Source organism: Malus sylvestris, chromosome 5 (assembly GCF_916048215.2).
Source record: "Malus sylvestris chromosome 5, drMalSylv7.2, whole genome shotgun sequence".
Taxonomy (NCBI): domain Eukaryota; kingdom Viridiplantae; phylum Streptophyta; class Magnoliopsida; order Rosales; family Rosaceae; genus Malus; species Malus sylvestris.
In genome coordinates, this window is record NC_062264.1 from 598303 (window position 1) to 619801 (window position 21499).

Below are 21499 nucleotides of genomic sequence, written 5' to 3' on the forward strand. Positions count from 1 at the left end.
CTTCACATAACCATCATGTCCAAAAAGGTTCCTGGTCATATGATTGTCAGAGGGATACTGACAATGCAAAGACCAGTACATACTATGTCCCCTTCAATTGGAAGGATGGAAATTCTCATCCCATTCGTGTAGTGACACTAAGACATGTATGTAGGTGCTCATTAAGGGAATGAGTTCACTGAACACAATCGAACGAGAGTACTTGCATGGAGGTCTACTCACATGTCAAGCAAGTAACTCTAATGGTTGGAATAATGTAAGTAGTCATTTGACCTGAGGCATCATAGTTGTCTTGTGGTTAGGTCCTTGATCTTTGATTATGTCAAAGTCACTCCATTCGCGGGTGTCCACGGCATAGTTGGGGTTAAGCCACTTAGCCATGGAGGCAAGTAAATGCGCAACAAGGGATCTCTAATCCTCGTTATGAGAGGAAGAATACTCTAAGATATGATTCGGGAATCTTCGGCCAAAGTATCGAGCGTAATAAAGGAAAGCGTTCCTATACGACTCAATTGAATCATATAATATGGAATAATCACTTTAGGGGTTTGACATAATATATCCATACCCTAATAATGTGATTGAGAGTATTGTATTAGAGAAGGATCGAATTACATTGTAATTCCAACTGAATAGGTTCTTCGATCAAATTCTACATTAGCTTGGGTAGCCATGATATATGGTTAGATGTCACTCATGGCTTGTGAGTTCTTCTAGATGATTAAATAAGTAGTCGTCAAAGAAGAAGGAGAATTAAAAGTAAGTTTTAATTCACTAAGTGATTGGATTAAATATAATCAATTGGATTGGTGCCAATCACCTCACTGCCTTGCTAATTAGAACCTAAAATGATTGTACACCGATACACTCTTGTAGTGAGACAACTAATGGATGATGGAAATAACTAATTGGATTAATTAAGTGTTGTGATTAATTAGAAAGTCTAAAGAAATCATAAAAGCGATAAAAGATCGTTTTGGGCTTAAAGAAAAGTTCGGGTTCATTTGGGCCATTAAGTCCAAACCCATTGGGCTTTTATTTAAGCATAGGATGACTCGAAATAATAAAAGCCCAAAGCCCAAACAACACTAAAGGGGCCGGCCAAATGGAGGGAAAGGGAGAGAGAGGAAGTCAAGTGGTTGGCTAGTTTTCTTTGAGATATAAAAGGACCTTTATAGTGAAAAGTTCATAAGGGTTTTGTGTGTTGATTTTTCCACAAAAGAAGAAAACCTCTCTCTCTCAAAAACCACACACAAGGCCGGCCACCAAAGGGGGTTTAGCTAATCATCTTCTCACCCTTTGGTTATTCCTCCATCCATCTCACTACACTAGTGGGTGTGGATCTTTAGAGGTCTTCAATCTTGGAGACTAAAGGAGAACCAAGGAGCACTCATTCTAACAAAGTGGAGGAGGCAAGGAGGGAGGCTAGGCTCAAGGAGTTCCAAGAGCAAAGAACTTGGAGGTGGTCCATCCTTGGTCTCAAGTCTAGATCAAGAGGTATAAAACTATACCTTCACTTTGTTCTTCAATAAAATGTTTTGATGCATCTTATATAAACCTATGCTTCTTGAAGGGGATTTGCATGACTATAGCTTTGATATTATGTGATAACATGCTTCCGTTGCGTATGTATATGAATTTTGAATTGTATATGCATGCTAGTCACTAGAAATCCCAAATAAATCTCATTATTTCCCTTCAAGATGAACCTGGTCAAGGCTGCCACCTTGCCAGTATGGCTCTGGAAGTCATTTGAAGTTATTGGCTCTTTCATGTCAATGATTGCCTTGATTTTCTCGGGGTTGGCTTTAATGCCTCGTTGGCTAATCATGAAACCCAAGAATGTTCCAGAGCCCACGCCGAAGGTGGATTTGTTGGGGTTCAACCTCGTCCGATACTTTTTCAGGATGGTGAAGGTTTTAGACAGGTTGGTGATGTGTTGGTCAACATGTTTGCTCTTGATTAGCATATCATCAACATAAACTTCCATGCTCTTCCCAATCTGTTCAGCGAACATTGAATTGACTAGTCTCTGATAAGTCACCCCTGCATTTTTTAGGCTGAACGACATGACTTTATAGCAATATAGTCCTCTGCCAGTAGTAAAGGCTGTGTGTTCTTGGTTTGGGGGGTTCATGAGGATTTGGTTTTACCCTAAGTAAGCAACCATGAAGCTTAAAAGTTCACACCCTGCTGTAGAGTCCATAAGTCTATCAATGAGAGGAAGGGGAAGGCTATCCTTCGGGCATCCTTTGTTTAGGTCGATGTAGTCGACACACATTCTTCACAAGATCTTTTGAAGTAAGAGACTTTCTTTGGTCAGATTTTTCTTAACAAGGACCACATTTGTTACCCATGTTGCGTAATTTACTTCGCGGACCAAGCCTATGCCTTTGAGTTTTTCAACTTCTGTCTTCATTGCTTCGTATCGTTCAACATTATAAGATCTTTGCTTTTGTCTTACCGGCTTGGTCTTGGGATCAATACTCAAGCGATGATAGATGATATCGGGAGAGATGATTGGCATGTCCTCGTATGACCAGGCAAAGACCTCAGTATTCTCTTGCAAAAAAAAGATCAATGCCAACCGAAGGGGTGATGACAAGGTGGTGCCAATCTTCACATGCGATCTGGGTAATCTTTTGAGATAGAGACCCTCTCCAACTCTTCAGCAGGTTGTGCTTGTGGGGTGAAAGAGTCATCTCGAGGATCGTCGAGTTGACTGTTGCCACCATGAAGATCCAAGTTGGCTTCGTTCGGGCTGGTCTTTATGACTTGATCATGTATAGAAAGGGTTTCCTTAGGCACAAGCAGGTGTTGTTGCTTGATTGAGGTGTTGTAACATGATCGTGCACTAAGTTGATCTCCTCTGATGTAATCGTTGCCATAGGGGGTTGGAAATTTCATCAACAACATATGTATGGATACCATGGTTTTGAGATCATTGATGCTAGTGCGCCCAAAGATGACATTGAATGCCGTTGGGCAGTCAACCACTAGGAAGTTAGTGTTAATGGTAGCTCTGTAAGGGCCTATACCAATGGTGAAAGGTAAGTGTATGCTCCCTAAAGGTTGCACGATATCATCGGAGAAGTTTGTCATAGGAGAAATCGAGTGATCAAGCAAGTGTTTAGCTACATAAAGTGCCCTGAAAGCTTCAACAAACATGATATTGACCGAACCCTCAGTGTCTACCAAGATTCGTCATACTTCAAAGTTGGCTATGTGAGCTTCCTCGATCAATGGGTCATTGTGAGGGTAGATGATACCTCTTTCTTCCTCAGGTAGAAACATATTGGATCCCAGTTAGGCTTGTGATACTTGCCTCCCTTGATGTCTTCCACATGAAACACTTGGTGGCCAGGCCTCAAAGTTCGTTCATTATTTTTCATGGCTCTGTTGGAAGATATAGATATGCATATGCCGCCACTTATAGAATATATCACATTCACTTGGCATTGGTTACGGTTATCCCTTGGAGGGTGAAGGAGGAATAGATCAAATTTTCCTCCACGTGCCAAAGCTTCGATATGATCATGAAGGGTGATACACTTCTTGCCGTCATGGCCGTTATGCTTGTGGTAGCAGCAAAACGTGCCTGTGTTCTTCATGGTCTTGTAATCCGGTTGCCTCAACTTTGGCTTCGGTATCAGATGTGCTATGCTGGGGTAAATGGCCACGCATGTGGCATTCAAAGGTGTGTATGCCTCATACCTTGGGGTAGGGCATGTCCTGACACGTGCTTGACCCACTGTGTTGACTACCTGGGGGCAGGGATTATCGTGGCGATACCCTTAGTTATTGCTGTAGTGTCCCTTACTCCTTTTACTAAAATTGAAGGATTATTTTGTGAAAACATGTTCTTTTAAGCAACATCAATAAGCATGCAATTAACAATTAAAGGCGGAATCATGCTAGCATGCACTTAAAAACAAAACATTAACCAAGAAATTCAAAGCCTAGTAGATTGGTGAACCATTAATCAACTCAAAACAAAGTGAGTTGAAATATATACCTTTGTAGATTCCTCTTTGTATTTAAACAAAGGCTAATCACCCAAGAGATAGGGCCTTCATTCCTTGCATCTTAGATCCATGGATTTGGATGGATCTACACCAAGGAGAGCATGGATGATAAATGAGTGACCATGGAAGAATAGATGGCTAGCTACAACTTCCATGGTGGCCGGCCTTTCTAGAGAGAAATGGAGAGACATGTTCTCTCCAATTTTCTCCAAAACAAACCCCTTAATAAATAAAAGGCTATAAAGTCATATTTATACCTTTATTCATTTGAGTGGCAAACTTGTAATTAAAGCAAGTTCACTACCCTTTCTCTATATGGCCGGCCATGGGGGGTTGTTTGGGCTTTTGGGTCTTAGTGAATCATTATTCATTAAGTTGTCATACAACTTAAGTCAATGGGCTTGACATTCGAAGCCCATTGGGCCTTAAGGTCCAAAACCTATCCCGAGGTCTTTAACGAACTTATTCGTTTGATTAATTAACATATTAATTAATCCTTGCCATAAATAATTAAACTATTCAATTATTCTTACTCATTTAGTTTGTTTCATCCATCTCCACCTTATACGGTGTACGATCCATTAGGTTCCTTTTAGCGAGGCAGTGGGCGATCAAAACTCTTTCAAATCGATTATGAATTGAAACTTACTTTCAATTCTCCCTTTAGTGATAATACACTTTTAGGGCTTCCACAAACCATGAGTGACACCTAGCCGTATGTCATGGTTACCCAAGCTAATCAGAAGAGGTTAAGAACCTATTCAGTTTAGGATTACAAATGCAATACGGTCTTTCTCTAATCTAATACTCCTGACCACATTGTTTGGTTTGATAGTTTATTTATTCATGTCTACTATCCAATGTGATTCGCGTGCTTATATGATTTCCTTGAATGTGATTTAGAACGAATTTTCTAAATCTCATTCATACTCTGGCCAGAGATTCTAAATCATATCATAGAGTATTCTCCCTCAAACGGTTTGAAGGTTAGAGATCCCTTGTTGCGCATTCACTCGCCTCCATGACTAAGTGGCTTAACCCCAACGATGCCGTGGACACCCCGATGGGGTGACTTTGACATAATCAAAGATCAAGGACTTAACCACAAGACAACTGTGATGCCTCAGGTCAAAGGACTAATTTGCATTATCCCAAACATGAGTTCTCATGTGACATGAGTATGAGAACTCTTCGTTGATCGCGTTCAGTGAACTCATTCTCTACTGAGCACCTACGTACTTGTCTTGATGTCTCACACACCAATGACTCGAGACTAGTCACTCTCCCTGAGAGAAGACATAGCACATACCGATCTTGACGGACTGTCAATGCCCAATTGGCAATCCTATGATCAGGAACATTTAGGATGTGTCTACGAAAGAATGGTCTCATGAATCTAACTTCATTAGATTACATTCTCCCAATCACATATTCCTTGGACTTTATCGTTTAAGCATATAACATTTATATGAGACGGCTCAAACAATAATCTTTGCCTTTTATAGTTAAACTAGATTAGTGAAATGTCCGTAAAGTATCATCATATGATTGGATTTAGGGCACATTTCCAACAATCTCCCACTTGCACTAGAGCCAATCAGCTTGGTCATCAGTGATGATACCTCTTCTGTAGTCATTTCATAAATGGCTGAGTAGTAGGCCTAGGCAATGGATATATATTATCCATAGAAGCAACCTTGAGAATAACGACGTCACCATTATACATGATTCTCAATCATGTGGTTCAGTCTCTCATTTGAGTTCAGACCTTGATGAGACCTTGATTCCCAGGCTTGAGCTATCGCCCCATTAGTGTCATAGTGTCAGTACACTAGATACACTTTCTGGTTGGAACCGAATAGAGAATTCACTAAATGAACTTTCCCATCCAAACAACATTGTTGCAAACTTCTATATGGCAATATATTTTGCATTCATAATGGAACACACTAAAGTCATTACTTTAATGTTTCCATCCAAATATCTTTTTAGTCATAATAAAGAGATATTTGTTTATCTCTTCATTCATAATGAAGAAACATCCAATGATGGATTAGATTCATAATCTAATACATTTACGCTTCCATTACGTTACTCTAATTCTTCCTCAATCTTTGAGGAATTTATCCTTTAGTATTTCTTAAATACTTAAGGACTTACTTGACAGTTGCCATGGTTCTGATCCTGGGCTTACACTGATATCGTCTTGTACCTTTCTAGGTACAACCCATATCAATGTTTTTCATACAATATGAAATACATAAATCACCTTTATGCGTATGCATAAAGGATTTATTTACGCATTATTTCTTTGGGAGTCAAAGGGTATGTTCCCTTTGAGAAGGGCAACTTGCTAGTCACACTAGAGTCATCCTTCTAATTGAAGTTTATCATCATATGAGAAACTTCCTAGCAACTTTTGTCTATTATTAGGGATTGATATAATCAAATTATATCTTGAAATCTATCAATATAGATTTCCATCCCATGTATATAGACTATGTCTCCCATATACATTCTATCTTCATATAATGTTTAAAGTCATAACTTTAACGAAGAAATATTCTTTTCATTTCCAAAATTAATATATCATACATATATTCATATATATCACATATATATATATATATATATATATATATATATACAAATTTAGGAATATGATTAACTCCCACTAATCTTTTGTAAAACTAGTAAACAAAAGATTCATTTACATCTTTATGAGAAATCAAACGATTTGACCTTTCTCTCATAAGACGCTTATAGCTCCCACTAGCTTGCTAAGATCCATGATGGATGGATCTCTACAACTTATATGTCTTGTGATTCATAGTTTTAGACATATATTATCAAGACTATCTTAATAATGGTTTCGGAAACCCATATTATGTTCAAACATTGAATCACCATTTAGTTGTAGCTAGCAATCTTCGAATTAATTGAAACTAAGACTACGTCAAAAATGGTTCCTTCAAAGTCAACCATTCTATTTGATTGTAGTCACCTTAAGCTACCAATTAGCTTATGAAGGTTTCATTATTTCGGGTCAAATGGTACTTTACCATTCCCATGAGTATATATCGTATATGCACTCAATGTAGTCATAAGGATTTTCATTCTTATTTCTTTCGAATTAAGAGGTGCAACTCTATGACATAGTCATAAAGTTCAAACCATTCAACTGAGACGGTTTATAAATCCTTCTCGACTACCTTGGAGCTTGTGGTATAGGAACTAGGTTGTTATATTTGTTGATTACTTTCTTGTCTCTCAAAGAACCATTCTTTGAGTTCTATCCTTCGTTCATTTGCTCTTAGGCAAATCACATTGTAGGATTACAATGAACTACCCAACAAAACAACATTTGTTAGTTGGTTTATAGAAGCGATATCCAAAAGTTAATTTAAGGATATCCCACAAGATTGTTTTCAAACAAATATTGCTTATTAGCACACAACCCCAAATCTTAACATGCTTAAGATTTGTCTTTCTTTCCAACTACATCCTATGGAGTCATGAAAAATTTGGAAGATCTTCTAATTGACAATCATATTGTTTTAGAAGCATATATATCCTATATATGGGTAATTGATAATATCCAACGAACTAAATCTTATTCAAGTTCGTTCTTCTCCTAAAGGAGAAATTCATTATCTTATGATGCTATTTTCCTTGATATCTTTCAAGAAAACTATTCTAAAGTGTTACCATTCCTTGGATCAAATCTAAGGATGTAAATACTTTAGACGTCTTACTCATCAACTTACATTTCTTGAATTCTTTGAAACCTTTTGCAAAGTATTCGGACTTGTGTTATATTCAAAATAAACTATAGTTCAACCGAGAGTGATCTTTGGTGAATGTCATACAACATGAGTAGTATTATGTTGTGGACAAGTGCCACTAACATCTAAGTGAATTAACCTCAACAACTTTGTGATTCTTTATTCTTTCCAAAAGAATGAAGATTCAAACATTTTGCCTCTATACAATTTTAACAAGAAGGCATTGGATCCGGATCTAACGATCCTAAGTATCCATCTATGACTAACTTGTAATTTATGTTTTTAGAGGTATCACAACTTTAGTTGGGATTAGTCACTACCTTGCAACCTTTTGGGTTTTAAGCATCGTTGTATTATAAACAGTTAATACTACCATATCATCTCTACTATAGAGACAATCAATTAGATTACTATAATCCAATCATTGATTAATAAAGAACAATGTTTTGTCAAACAAAACATTCATCCATCTCTACTATAGTGACGGAATTAAATTCCTTAAAATTGGAATGTAAAGACAATCTTTGGTTTTTCCAATTTCTTTGGTAGTTCATGTGAGGAAGTAAGTACCATCTGCTTTCGCAGAAATCTATATTTAATTCACTTTCCGAATGTGAAGTACTTTCTCTTCTCTCATTAATCTTCTACTTCTTATTAGCCACACTTTTACAACGATTGTAAAACATAGTTACTAATACGGAATCAAACATTCAAGTAGAAGAACCAACTGTTTTGAACTATTCAAGAACAATTTACAACACCTTCGAAAGGTGTGTTCTTGATACTTGCAAGACATTTCTTGCAAATACCCCTTCCAATGTCCATCCTTTCATAAAGAAAGTTTGTTCCCTTGGAGTTATTTCGCTTTCTTCATTTGACTTCTCCTTTGACTACCATAGTCAAGGTCCCTAAACTCCCACTATCTCTCTTGAAACCTTTTTCAATTGTGTTATACACATCAAACAATTTGGAGAGCTTGTGGTTATTGTTCACTACATAGTTTACAATAAACTTAGTGAACGATTAGGATAGGGACACAAAGGTGAAGTCCTTGCCTAGTTCCCGTCTCTAGAAGTGTTCTAACACTTCAACACTCAATGATTCAAAATCATCATAAGTCCATGTTGATGCACTATTTTTGTCAACCAACCATTATGTTCTAAACATAATTACAAACTTTCAAGAGTTGTTCAAAGCAACTCTCATTTCTTCATACAACAATTTGTAAGTGAAGAATCATGGCACATTAAGTGTCCATGCCTTTGTGCTTTCTTCTTAAGTTCTTTGTTCATTTAACAAAGAAACAAGCACTAAGTGTTTGCATTGACTAAGGGTTGTTCAAAACAACTCATTATTTCTTCATACAACGATTTGTAAGTGAAGAACTAATAACACTAAAAGTGTCCTTTTCTTTATGCTAATCTTCGTAAGTTCCTTTGTTCATATAACGAAGGAATAAGCATTGGTTGTTTGTGTTGTCCTCTTCATGATAGACTTTTCTAACATGTTCTTCCAATGATACATTATCATTAGGAAGATTGTGAGGATGAGACTACTTAGATACATATGCAATCCTTTTAAGACATTCTTTGGGATTGTGGTACCAAGTCCGGAAACTAAAACACTCGGTTTTATTTGTCAAGTGTTGGATAGCGTTTGCAAATATATTGGTAAACAAATACATAATGAATATAAATTGATTGATTTTAAGCCATTTGATCCGGGTCTTTAAATCAAATAGCACCACCCACTATTTTTGGCAAATTCCATATCCCTCAAAGGAATTCGAGAGTTTTGGATGAAACTCCTAGTAGGTTATGGGAGGCTCACTATTACCAAGCCCACCTCACGATGATACGATGTTTGGCTAGCAACAATAATAATGAGAGAGTACACTTACTCATTTGCAACTAATGCAAGTACCCATCTTATTTGGCCTCTAGAGAATGTCACCTCACAATGATATGATGTTGGCTCCATTGCACTTAGTTAAGTCATTCCCACCATGCTTAGTTCGTGAAGGGGTTCAAGAATAGCCTCACGATGATACGATGTCGGCTATCCTCGTTGCCTACACTAACCTCATCATATGTTTATGGATTCCTCCTGAGTATAAGCATGCACTTTGTACTCCCCCATGATAGGGTGAAGCCGGTGTACAAGTCATAAACGATTGGAGCCACCACGGTGGAAGGCCTACGAAAGAGTGTTCTAAGCACTCTCACGCTTATCAACTTAATAAGGGTTTGGTTGAGGGTTTTAGGTCTCATCACATATAAACATACATTTTAATCTCTATTAAAACTATTTTGGTCCTATTACAACTATTGGTCCATATGATTGTTTTTAGTTGTATATAATACTCCCACTATGCTTATAAAACGGTTTTTAAAGCAAGAGTATATGATACTACTAACATAACCTTTGCATTCATTTGATGGACTATATAGTTGCCTTAGGGCCTTAGGATGATTATGAACCTTTGTTTAGATTCAACACGAGCCTTGTGTTGAATCTCGGTCTAGGGATGGTGATTGATTTTAGTTACGCGTTTAATCATATTAAGGCGTGTTGTCTTAGGGGCGTTGGACCCAACTACTTCATTTTCATGCATATCAAATAAAGCAAGAAAGAAGTACTTCAAAGTAAAGGTGAGCTTATGCTCATTACAACATTTGCATAAAACAAATTACTTTAAAGTAAAGAAGAGCTTATGCCCTTTTACAACATTTGATCAAATCAAATTACAACCAAAATTAATCTACACATTCCCATGGTTCAAACAAATTTGAAACGGCCTTTCACATAGCTCAATTATATTAGGCTTAGGTTCATAATCACCCTTTAATTAATTAACACTTTAACTAATTAAATTGAATGCAACATTTTCATTTGGTTTTTGTATCCATAAAATTGATTTAAATGGAGCTAAACAAAATGAAAATCCAATTCTCATTTAAAGAGACAAAACAATTTTGTTCTCAACCTAATTTAGGCCATCATGCAATAACCACAACTTATTTGGGTCATTAAGCAATTAACCTCAACTTTTGGGCTATGTTGCAAAACTTTTGGGGTCACTTTGTAAAGACACAAAAGTCCACTACTTCATGTAATTACAATAGAACCCAAAATTTAATCAATGCAAAAACTTCATTAAAGGATCAAAACAATTTGTCCTTTAGCGTTTTTGGACCTAAACGTAAAAACGTAAACTTTTGGGCCAAAGTGCAAATACACAAAAGTATCAAAACTTTATGTAATTGCATAAAAGCCCCAAAAGTACTCCCACTTGAGGGAGGGCCGGTTTTGGAAGAAGAAATGGAGTGATGTGTGTGTTGATTTGTAGTTTGACATAAAGCATGCAAGTGCACAAGTGGTGTGTGTGAAAGGGTTTTAATCCTTTCACACCCACCATTATTTCTATTGCCATTTAAACAAATATCTAAAACATTTAAACATTTGAAAATTCATAAAACATAAACTTTATGAAATAAATCAAAACTTTGAATCAAAACACAAACCTTTTTGTTCTTGGCAAAAATGTCAAGAACAATGAAGAACATTCATGAAAAACACAAAAAATTTCCATGAACATTTTTCACTCAAAAAACATTCCAAAACCATTCAAACTTAAGGGAAATAACATCTAACCAAACTAGGGTACATAGGGGTTCCAAAAGTCACTTGAAAACACTTTTAACAAGTCAAACAAGAACCCAAAAATCCACCCTTTGGATTTGGCCGAAAATCCCCAAAGTCATGGCACCAAATTTTAGCTCCAATATTCATGCTCATAAGAACTACATCTACAACATTTGAGATGGCAAATTTTCTAACAAAATTTACATTCAAAGAAGCAAGAATAAAGCTTGTAACAATTACAACTTTTAAATCACAAACTATGAACTACAAAACCCAAAAGGATTCACCAACTACTAGACCTAGGCTCTGATACCACTTGAAGGATTATTTTGTGAAAACATGTTCTTTTAAGCAACATCAATAAGCATGCAATTAACAATTAAAGGCGGAATCATGCTAGCATGCACTTAAAAACAAAACATTAACCAAGAAATTCAAAGCCTAGTAGATTGGTGAACCATTAATCAACTCAAAACAAAGTGAGTTGAAATATATACCTTTGTAGATTCCTCTTTGTATTTAAACAAAGGCTAATCACCCAAGAGATAGGGCCTTCATTCCTTGCATCTTAGATCCATGGATTTGGATGGATCTACACCAAGGAGAGCATGGATGATAAATGAGTGACCATGGAAGAATAGATGGCTAGCTACAACTTCCATGGTGGCCGGCCTTTCTAGAGAGAAATGGAGAGACATGTTCTCTCCAATTTTCTCCAAAACAAACCCCTTAATGAATAAAAGGCTATAAAGTCATATTTATACCTTTATTCATTTGAGTGGCAAACTTGTAATTAAAGCAAGTTCACTACCCTTTCTCTATATGGCCGGCCATGGGGGGTTGTTTGGGCTTTTGGGTCTTAGTGAATCATTATTCATTAAGTTGTCATACAACTTAAGTCAATGGGCTTGACATTCGAAGCCCATTGGGCCTTAAGGTCCAAAACCTATCCCGAGGTCTTTAACGAACTTATTCGTTTGATTAATTAACATATTAATTAATCCTTGCCATAAATAATTAAACTATTCAATTATTCTTACTCATTTAGTTTGTTTCATCCATCTCCACCTTATACGGTGTACGATCCATTAGGTTCCTTTTAGCGAGGCAGTGGGCGATCAAAACTCTTTCAAATCGATTATGAATTGAAACTTACTTTCAATTCTCCCTTTAGTGATAATACACTTTTAGGGCTTCCACAAACCATGAGTGACACCTAGCCGTATGTCATGGTTACCCAAGCTAATCAGAAGAGGTTAAGAACCTATTCAGTTTAGGATTACAAATGCAATACGGTCTTTCTCTAATCTAATACTCCTGACCACATTGTTTGGTTTGATAGTTTATTTATTCATGTCTACTATCCAATGTGATTCGCGTGCTTATATGATTTCCTTGAATGTGATTTAGAACGACTTTTCTAAATCTCATTCATACTCTGGCCAGAGATTCTAAATCATATCATAGAGTATTCTCCCTCAAACGGTTTGAAGGTTAGAGATCCCTTGTTGCGCATTCACTCGCCTCCATGACTAAGTGGCTTAACCCCAACGATGCCGTGGACACCCCGATGGGGTGACTTTGACATAATCAAAGATCAAGGACTTAACCACAAGACAACTGTGATGCCTCAGGTCAAAGGACTAATTTGCATTATCCCAAACATGAGTTCTCATGTGACATGAGTATGAGAACTCTTCGTTGATCGCGTTCAGTGAACTCATTCTCTACTGAGCACCTACGTACTTGTCTTGATGTCACACACACCAATGACTCGAGACTAGTCACTCTCCCTGAGAGAAGACATAGCACATACCGATCTTGACGGACTGTCAATGCCCAATTGGCAATCCTATGATCAGGAACATTTAGGATGTGTCTACGAAAGAATGGTCTCATGAATCTAACTTCATTAGATTACATTCTCCCAATCACATATTCCTTGGACTTTATCGTTTAAGCATATAACATTTATATGAGACGGCTCAAACAATAATCTTTGCCTTTTATAGTTAAACTAGATTAGTTTAACATGTGAAATGTCCGTAAAGTATCATCATATGATTGGATTTAGGGCACATTTCCAACAAAAATGAGATTGGTGAGGTTGAAAATCTTTCCTTTTGCCCTGAGATTGATATGTCTGTTGACTTGGCAAAGTATTAAGTAAGGCAGGGGGAGGCACCACTGCCGTTTGGAAGGTTGATGTCTTCTTATTTGGTTGGATTTGGCTTCCACTCCTTACTTGCTGATAAGGGGTAGTTGTAGGGGGTTTCCCTTGATATGTCATTGCTTCGGCGGAGGCATGGTTGTAAGCTTGTGCCATCACCTCAAAGTAAGTCTTCCAAGTGTTGACATTGATCATGTAGTTGAAGAAATAGTCACGTAGGCCTGCCATGAAGGCCTTGAGGGCGGTTTTGTCATCTGCCTTAGCGCAGTGAGAATACTCATGGTTGAAGCGGCCGGCATACTTTCGTAATGACTCTTCCAGATTCTGGCGAATAGTGTACAAGTCATCTTCAGAATGCAAGCGATCGGTCTGGAAGATGTATTGAGAGACAAATAGTTTCCTCAGTTCCTCAAATGAGTCTACTATCTCAGGTAGAAGACTGCAATACCAATTTAGGGCTCTGCCAGAGAGGATGGAAGGGAAGAGAAGACATCGCTCTTCGTTGGTGTGCATCCGATATTCCATGGTGGACTTAAAGAGGTTAAGGTGTTCAATCGAGTCTTCCCTTCCAATATAGGATTGTAAGTCGAGCTTCTACTTTGTCTTCTCTTGAAGGGGGTGTCGATGATCCTCCTTGTAAGAGGGCCAGGCCTGGGTTGGTTCCAATCAGGTATCTCGGTTTGACGTTCACCCTTTAACTTGTTTACTTCCTCAAGGAGTTGTAGGACAAGAGGGTCCTAAATGGAGTCATGTACCACTGGAGTTTTCTTCCGTAAGACTCCATTGCCTCTTGAAAGTAGGAAAGCTTAAGCAAGGACGTGTGATTTTTCCTTGGACTCGCCGTACTGACTTCTAGGGCGAGTCTGTCGGAATACCTCTGAGTCTCCTGTACGTTCATGTTCCTCTGGGACTTGTCGTTCCTTCTAGAGTGGTAGCTGGCCTGGGTCGTGGGAGAGGACTGAGTCTTTTAAAAACCCTTGGGTCATTGATCTTCGAGCTTATGTGGATGAGATTCTCTTGACATTGCTTTAGGAAGTCTCGACAGTCATGATAAACGGCTTTCGATCCTTCCAACCCTTCTGCAAGGAAGTGCCTTCCTCCACTTCTCGTGCTTTGGGTCGAAGCGGCTAGGTTGAGAGAAGTCTCATGTTGATCAACATTCTGATGATTAACTCGCTCCTCATCAGGGATACCCATGTCGAAGGAAGGTGACTATTCGTGTTGGGGGGAACCCAGATGATGGTTGACGTCCACAAGGGCAACAAGCTCATGTGTTTGAGTGCGCCTAGCTTCATAGAGCGTCTCGAAGAACTTCTCATATTGCTCCTGGAGGATCTCATGCTTTATTGCTATCTTGTTGTTCTAAGCCTCTAGCTCTTCAACTTTAGCTTGAAGAGTGAGCTTTTTTCGTTCCTTCTTTTGTAGCCTCACACTAGGCGCGATGAGGGTGTCGTTCTGTGTGCTGTGGCTTTCTTCGCTCCCCATGTTGGAGAGGGATGCCTGGTCAAAATAGAGTGTACGAACGGTGGAAACCAGCTTGACAAAGCTAAAGAGAGTAGGAATAAATGCATTCCCACAAATGGCACCAAATGTTGATGCACAAAATCAGTGAGGACTTTGGTACAACAGAAAGTGTTAAGTTTGTGAACTTCGCTAGATTGCTCCGGTTACTAGTATGATAGGTATGTGAATGGACAGAAACAGGGAAGCAAACACAAGATGTACGTGGTTCACCCAGATTGGCTACATCCATGGAGTATAGGAGTTCTCATTAATTGTGAAGGGTTTACACAAGTACATAGGTTCAAGCTCTCCTTTAGTGAGTTCTAGTAAATGATTTAGTACAAATGACATTAAGAAATATTGTGAGAGAATGATCTCCTTTTATCGAAGAGAGTCTCTAGCTTTGTTCTGACTTTGAAACGTGTCGTGATGTGGTTGGCCTCTGATGTTGACATGTGTCGCACTATGATTGGCCTTTGATGTTGACATGTGTCGCGCTACGATTGGCATCCTAGTTGGAGAGAAACTCTTGTGGATCCTTGATGGTATAATGTTGACCGGTGCTCAGTAGTTTCAGGATTGGTCAAGTATGGTACAAACACTATGCATTTATGCATTTAGAGCTTATTATGCTACACCCTGGTGTTAGTGCTCTCGCCCGAGGCTAGGGCACAGCTTTCACGTGATTGTTCACCTCCTGCACCGCACGCTCACCTTGGATCCAAGTTTTGGTGCTAGCCTGTCGTACAGACCACAATAGGTGGTTCCGACTCGTAGGTGACCCGCGATCTATCGCATAGCTTTCACGTGATCGTAGCACTTGAGTTTACTTATTTACACCTAGCCTGTCGTACAGGTCACATTAGGTTACTCCGACTCGTGTGCGGACATATGTTGATGAGCTATAAATCCAGTCATATAGGTCATGTTAGGTGACTCCGACTAGCATACTACTTTATATTGGTTTCACACTAGGCTTACATCTTTTAGTGCTGAAATATTATCACATGCCATACTTCAGTTTTCGTTGGCATTGTGCAATGGTTTTTCGTACCTACGTAGTAGTATTATTTGGAAACTATACAGGTTTTATGGAGAGGGATTATTATGTTCATAAAACTAAATATGTTTTCAAACACTTTGTTTTTGCCCACCCACCCTTCTGTTTTGCGCCTCTCTAGGTTCTAGGTAGCTAATCATCTTTGGTGGCTCATAAGGACAACACGATAGTTCTGACGTTTCCACAAATGAAAGTAGGGATCTTCTCCTTATTTGTATAATTAGTACTTAGTTATTTTGACTGCACTTTATTTTTGCCTACGCTCTGATATGCGTGTATCTTATAATTGATCACTTTCACACACTTACATAGTATCTCTAGTTAAATAAGTTTAGTTTTGGTTTTTAATTATTCACATTTATTTTATTAGTATCACTTCTGTTGCGCACTTGGCTACTCACCCTCACGTGATAACCAGCATGCCTCAACTCTGGTCCGAGTGTGTCAGTTTATGTAGTGAGAAACCAATTGAAAAAAGGATGATATAAAAATTTGAAAAAGAAAACGGAAAAGTAAGAAAAAAGAAAAAAATGGGGCGGGGGTTGGGGGGCGAGAATACGTGTTGAACCTTTAAAGACTATATGTGTTGAACCTTCAACCTTCAAAGACTACGAAGAATAAGCACGAACCAGTTAGCAGTTTGCTCCGTTGGAATCCCACGATCTCATGTCAGTTTAGTGGGAGGTTCAACTATAACTACCCACATGCCAAATTTCCTTTTTAGAGATGAATAATCAGAAGGAAGCCAATTTTTCGTTTTCAGTTTACTATGTGGACCATCTATTTATATTTACTTACTATTGTTCATGGACTTATAGGAACTTGCATCTAAAATTCCATGTTGATTGACGATTGCATGAATAACATATAAATCATTACTTTATGCAAAGTAGAAAAAAAAATATGACAAATTTTTAGGACGTCCATGATAAAGAAAACCTGATAGTGGTTCTTTTTCCCACCAAAGAAATTACCCCACTAATATGTTTTAAAACTGTGCGGCGTATAACACCCGTGATTAGAGAAAAATAAGGTTTGACTATGTGCGTTAATTATAAAACATGGTTATAATAATCATTGTAACACAACTGTAGAGAAAAAAAAATCATAAGGAAATTATTGAAAAAAGAAAGAAAATAATAAAAGTTGTTATGATGTACGCAAACATACAATCTACAAAATAATCACTTAAGAATATCTAAAGCAACCCATCTTTGGGGCGCGTAGCGCCTGTGATGCAAAAAGGCCTCTCGCATGCAAGTGAGCGTGTGCGAAGAGACTAGTAGAAAATAAAAGAACGGGAAGGAAGAAAAAAAATTTAAAAAAAAACAAAAAATAAAAAAAGGAAAAGGTTGAGAGGTTTTGAGGCCCACACGGGCAAAGAAAAAAATATGGTTAAGTTTGTTTTACGCCCGCATGAATTGTTGGTTGGCTTGTTTGGAATTGATTTTGTGACATCACTCAAGTGTTTGGATTTGTGACCACTTGAGTGGTAGTATTTTGTTTTTGTTTGTTTGTAGTTACAATTGAGATATGGAAATCTTGTCCGTTTAGTGATGAATTCTTTTCATACTCTTAACACTAGTCAGTTCAGAATTAGTTTACCTTCCAGAATCAATTCGCCAGTTCGCAAAGTTCACCAAGTTCACCAGTCAAGTCAAGTCAAGTCTAGTTCATAAGTTCACCAATCAAGTCAAGTCAAGTCAAGTCTAGTTAAGTCAAGTCAAATCAAGTTTGCATGCCTGCTTGTCCACATCTGCTTGTTTACAAACCCATGTTGTGACAGCCCGTCCCGAAATATATTTTTGATAGTGTGAAATGTCTTTATTGCCCTTGAGCATTTAGTGGTTGTGTGTGTGTAAACGAGCTAAGGATTTGGACCATGACATGTTTTTCCTAAGTTTTTGGACCTAATTGGAAGTAAGCTTTTGTTTGTTGGTTGGTAGCCCAAAACTGGACCACACACACACACCCATACCACTCCCGTTGACCCTCTCTCTCTCTTCTCTCTCGGATTTTTTCCATTTTCCATACAACCGTACTGACAACTCTTAACCAACCCTTTCATGCACGGATCGAGGTTGTGGTTGGTGTTTTTGGACTCCTTGCAAGCTCAGGAGTCGATCTATACCTTTCGTTGCACTTTAAAGCTTCGAAAGCTCAGGAACTAGGAAACCTCAAAGAGGTGCACAGTAGCTCAGTCTTGATCGCGAAGATTTCATTGAGTTTTAAGGTCCTAGGGAGCCTTAGAACTTGTTGACGAAGCTTAGGGAAGAATTTTGAAGGGTTTTGGACGTCGGGAAGTCCAAGTTCGTGGAGTTGCAGAGGTAGCCGGACTATCGAAGTTTTCCCGGCGAGTTTTAGGACCTAAAAGTGGTAAGGATTTTGTTCCTCTCATCCTAAGCTTCAATTTGGTACAAATTTCATAAATTTTGGTTGATAAATGAGGAAGATTTGACGATTTGAAGTTTTTCCCAGTTTCCGGTGACGGCGACGAAATCCGGCGAGTCGCCAGAGAAGAAGGAGAATATTCTGTCAAAGTTGACAGAATATTCCTAACGGCGTCAGGTATATTTAACAACATATTCTATATTTTAACGGAATATTCCCTAACAACATTAATGATTCCGTTTGGTGTGCCAGGCATGTGTCTGCGCGTGAGTGATCGAAATTTTTTTCTAAAAATATAGGGATGTTCGTGGGGTTGAGTAGATCACGTTGGTATATTCAAACACCCCATTTGAGCAATATATGAGAAGTTATTACCTAATTTTGGTTATGTGCTTTAAAATAACGTTTATATAGTTGTTTAGCATATAGGTGAGACTTATCCTGAGGAAGAGCGCATTCAAACGAGACTCAGGGGCTACGACCCTTCTACATATCAGTGAGTGGGCTTTTGGTTTTCAGTATATATATATATATATACACACACACACACACACACACTTGGTATTTTTCCCAGAAAACTTAATTAAATGGTTTGATATTTTGAAATGCCATGTCAAATGCTCTCTTTATATCGTTATTCTTCCGCACTACGCACATAGCTACGTCACCGTCATGTGACAGCCAACATGCCTCGATCTATGTCGGGGTGTGTCACATGTTGTATACCGATATGAGTTTGGCGGGGGGTGTTGGAATATTAGTATTTTAGGTATTATATTGTTTGGGTTTTCTTATAAGTTTAGTTTGGGCCTAGCCTGTTAGTATTAGGGTTAGGTTTGTTCGCTATAAATATAATGCTTCGTAGCTCTTCAGAATAAGTCATTCACAATTTAGCCTCTTGGAGTTTTGTAGCCGTTCTGGCATTCTTGCCTATTAAAAATTTTCTTATTATTTTGTAGTCTCGTTCGTTCGCAATCTGATATTCAACTATTAAAATCTATTCACATCCATAGCAAAATCTATTTACATCCTTATGTTCAATAAGGTACAAAAAAAAAAAAAAGTGTTTGTGGAATATATTAAGCCATTTACATAGTCATGTTAAACATGAAAAATATTTCCACATTTTTGTTCAGTACTTCCCTCTCCTTTTTTCTTCACTGCCAAGAGATGTTCTTCTACCATCTGGTTGATTCAGATATTCATAGTCCTTTTGAATATCGGGTGAATAAAATTGAAACCTAATATAACAGATTGATAGCTAGGAAGAAAGAAAAACACATATATGAATATATAATTTTCAACCACCCTTAATTTATAATTAAGCTAAGAAATACACAGCTTAATTATAAAAATATTTATCAACTACCATGCAAATAGCAGATTATTTATTAACTACCATGCATAGGATTATTAAGAATGAATCACAATTAACCTGTAATATAGAACATCTACCTTTCACTTTCACTTGTATATTGATTAAGCTTCTAAGCTTCGAAAAAACACTCCATGAGAAGATAAACATAGTCAAGAAATGAAAATAAAACAAACACTGAAAGAAAGACAGTTGAAATGAATACAGAAGTTGTTCTAAATAATCCCATTGAAACCATTAAAATAAGCAAGTGGCCCTTTACCACAGTGGTGGAAAGGTGTTGAGCCCTTGCATGACAGCGTGATTTCAAACTCGGTTAGTAGCTAATTTAACATCTAATCTAACAAAATCTATCATTTGTGTTGACGCTAAAAACTACCAAGCCTACATGGCGCGCAGGCCGAGTAATTAAAAAGCTAACTACGTCCTTCGGTTGTGTGCGGGGCATGCCAACTCGTCGGCCGAACTCGGCCGAGGAGTAAAATGTGTTGATGTTGCGTTGGGCGCGCTGCTAACTTCTTGATCTTACGACTGCAGCCAAGGAAGGAACGCGTCTCGACCTTCGGGTCCTAGAGCCTGAAGATAAGCTGCTAGTTCTGCGAAGCTCAAAAATCGTCGGCGCCGAATTCGGTCATAGTGATTATATTCGTAAGAGTATAAGCAAACCAAATTGACACCAGACTATATGGGCACAATTACTCAAAACAGATGTACGTCTTGATTGTGAATGTGGTTCGACTGTCAGAATGTTGAACTCTAAATCCTACTTGTGAGTATCCAATCATAAAATAACTCGGCGTTCAACGTGCCGAGCCTAGTAATTCGTAACACCTCACTTCACCGAGAAGGCTAATGAAATGACCTCTACCAATAAGGATTAAAAAATCCTTCTCGACCAAGACTTGGATAGATAATCAGTCAGCATCGATGCAGTGCTGTTTATCCAAACTGAAGGTGCTCTGTGGTCGGCTGATTCTACGGCAACATTGCTGTTTATCCAAACTGAAAGTGTTCACCGGTTGTCTCCACAGTGTTGTTTATCCAAACTGAAGATGTGTTGGCGAAAAAGAAAATAAAAATCTCATGATGTTTGAGAGGTTTCGCGTAGAGCGAGGGTTTGTGTAGGGTAGTTTGTGTGTTCAGTTAGAGGGGATTTTGAATGAAGCACCTTCTTCTTATTTATAGTAACCAATCTCGTCATGGCTCTTATTTATAGCAACCACTCTCATCATGGCCGAAACAAAACTTTACTCGGATTAGGATTCTTTATCCTAATCTCACCAAGACTCGACCAATCCTACCTCCATTAGGACTTTGAACCAAACTCTTTATTTGGCCACATTCACTTCTTAAATCTCAGCATCCTTATCCTATTGAGACTTCTTATTATACTAGGATTCGACCTACCTTATCAATCCGTCTTAGACTAGGGTTCGGCCTGTAATAACTGGAATTCACGATGGTTCTATAATTATACTGTTAGGCCGAGACCAACTCCTTACTTGGCCCACACCAATAATTTGGGCCTAAACATTGCCCCCTCAC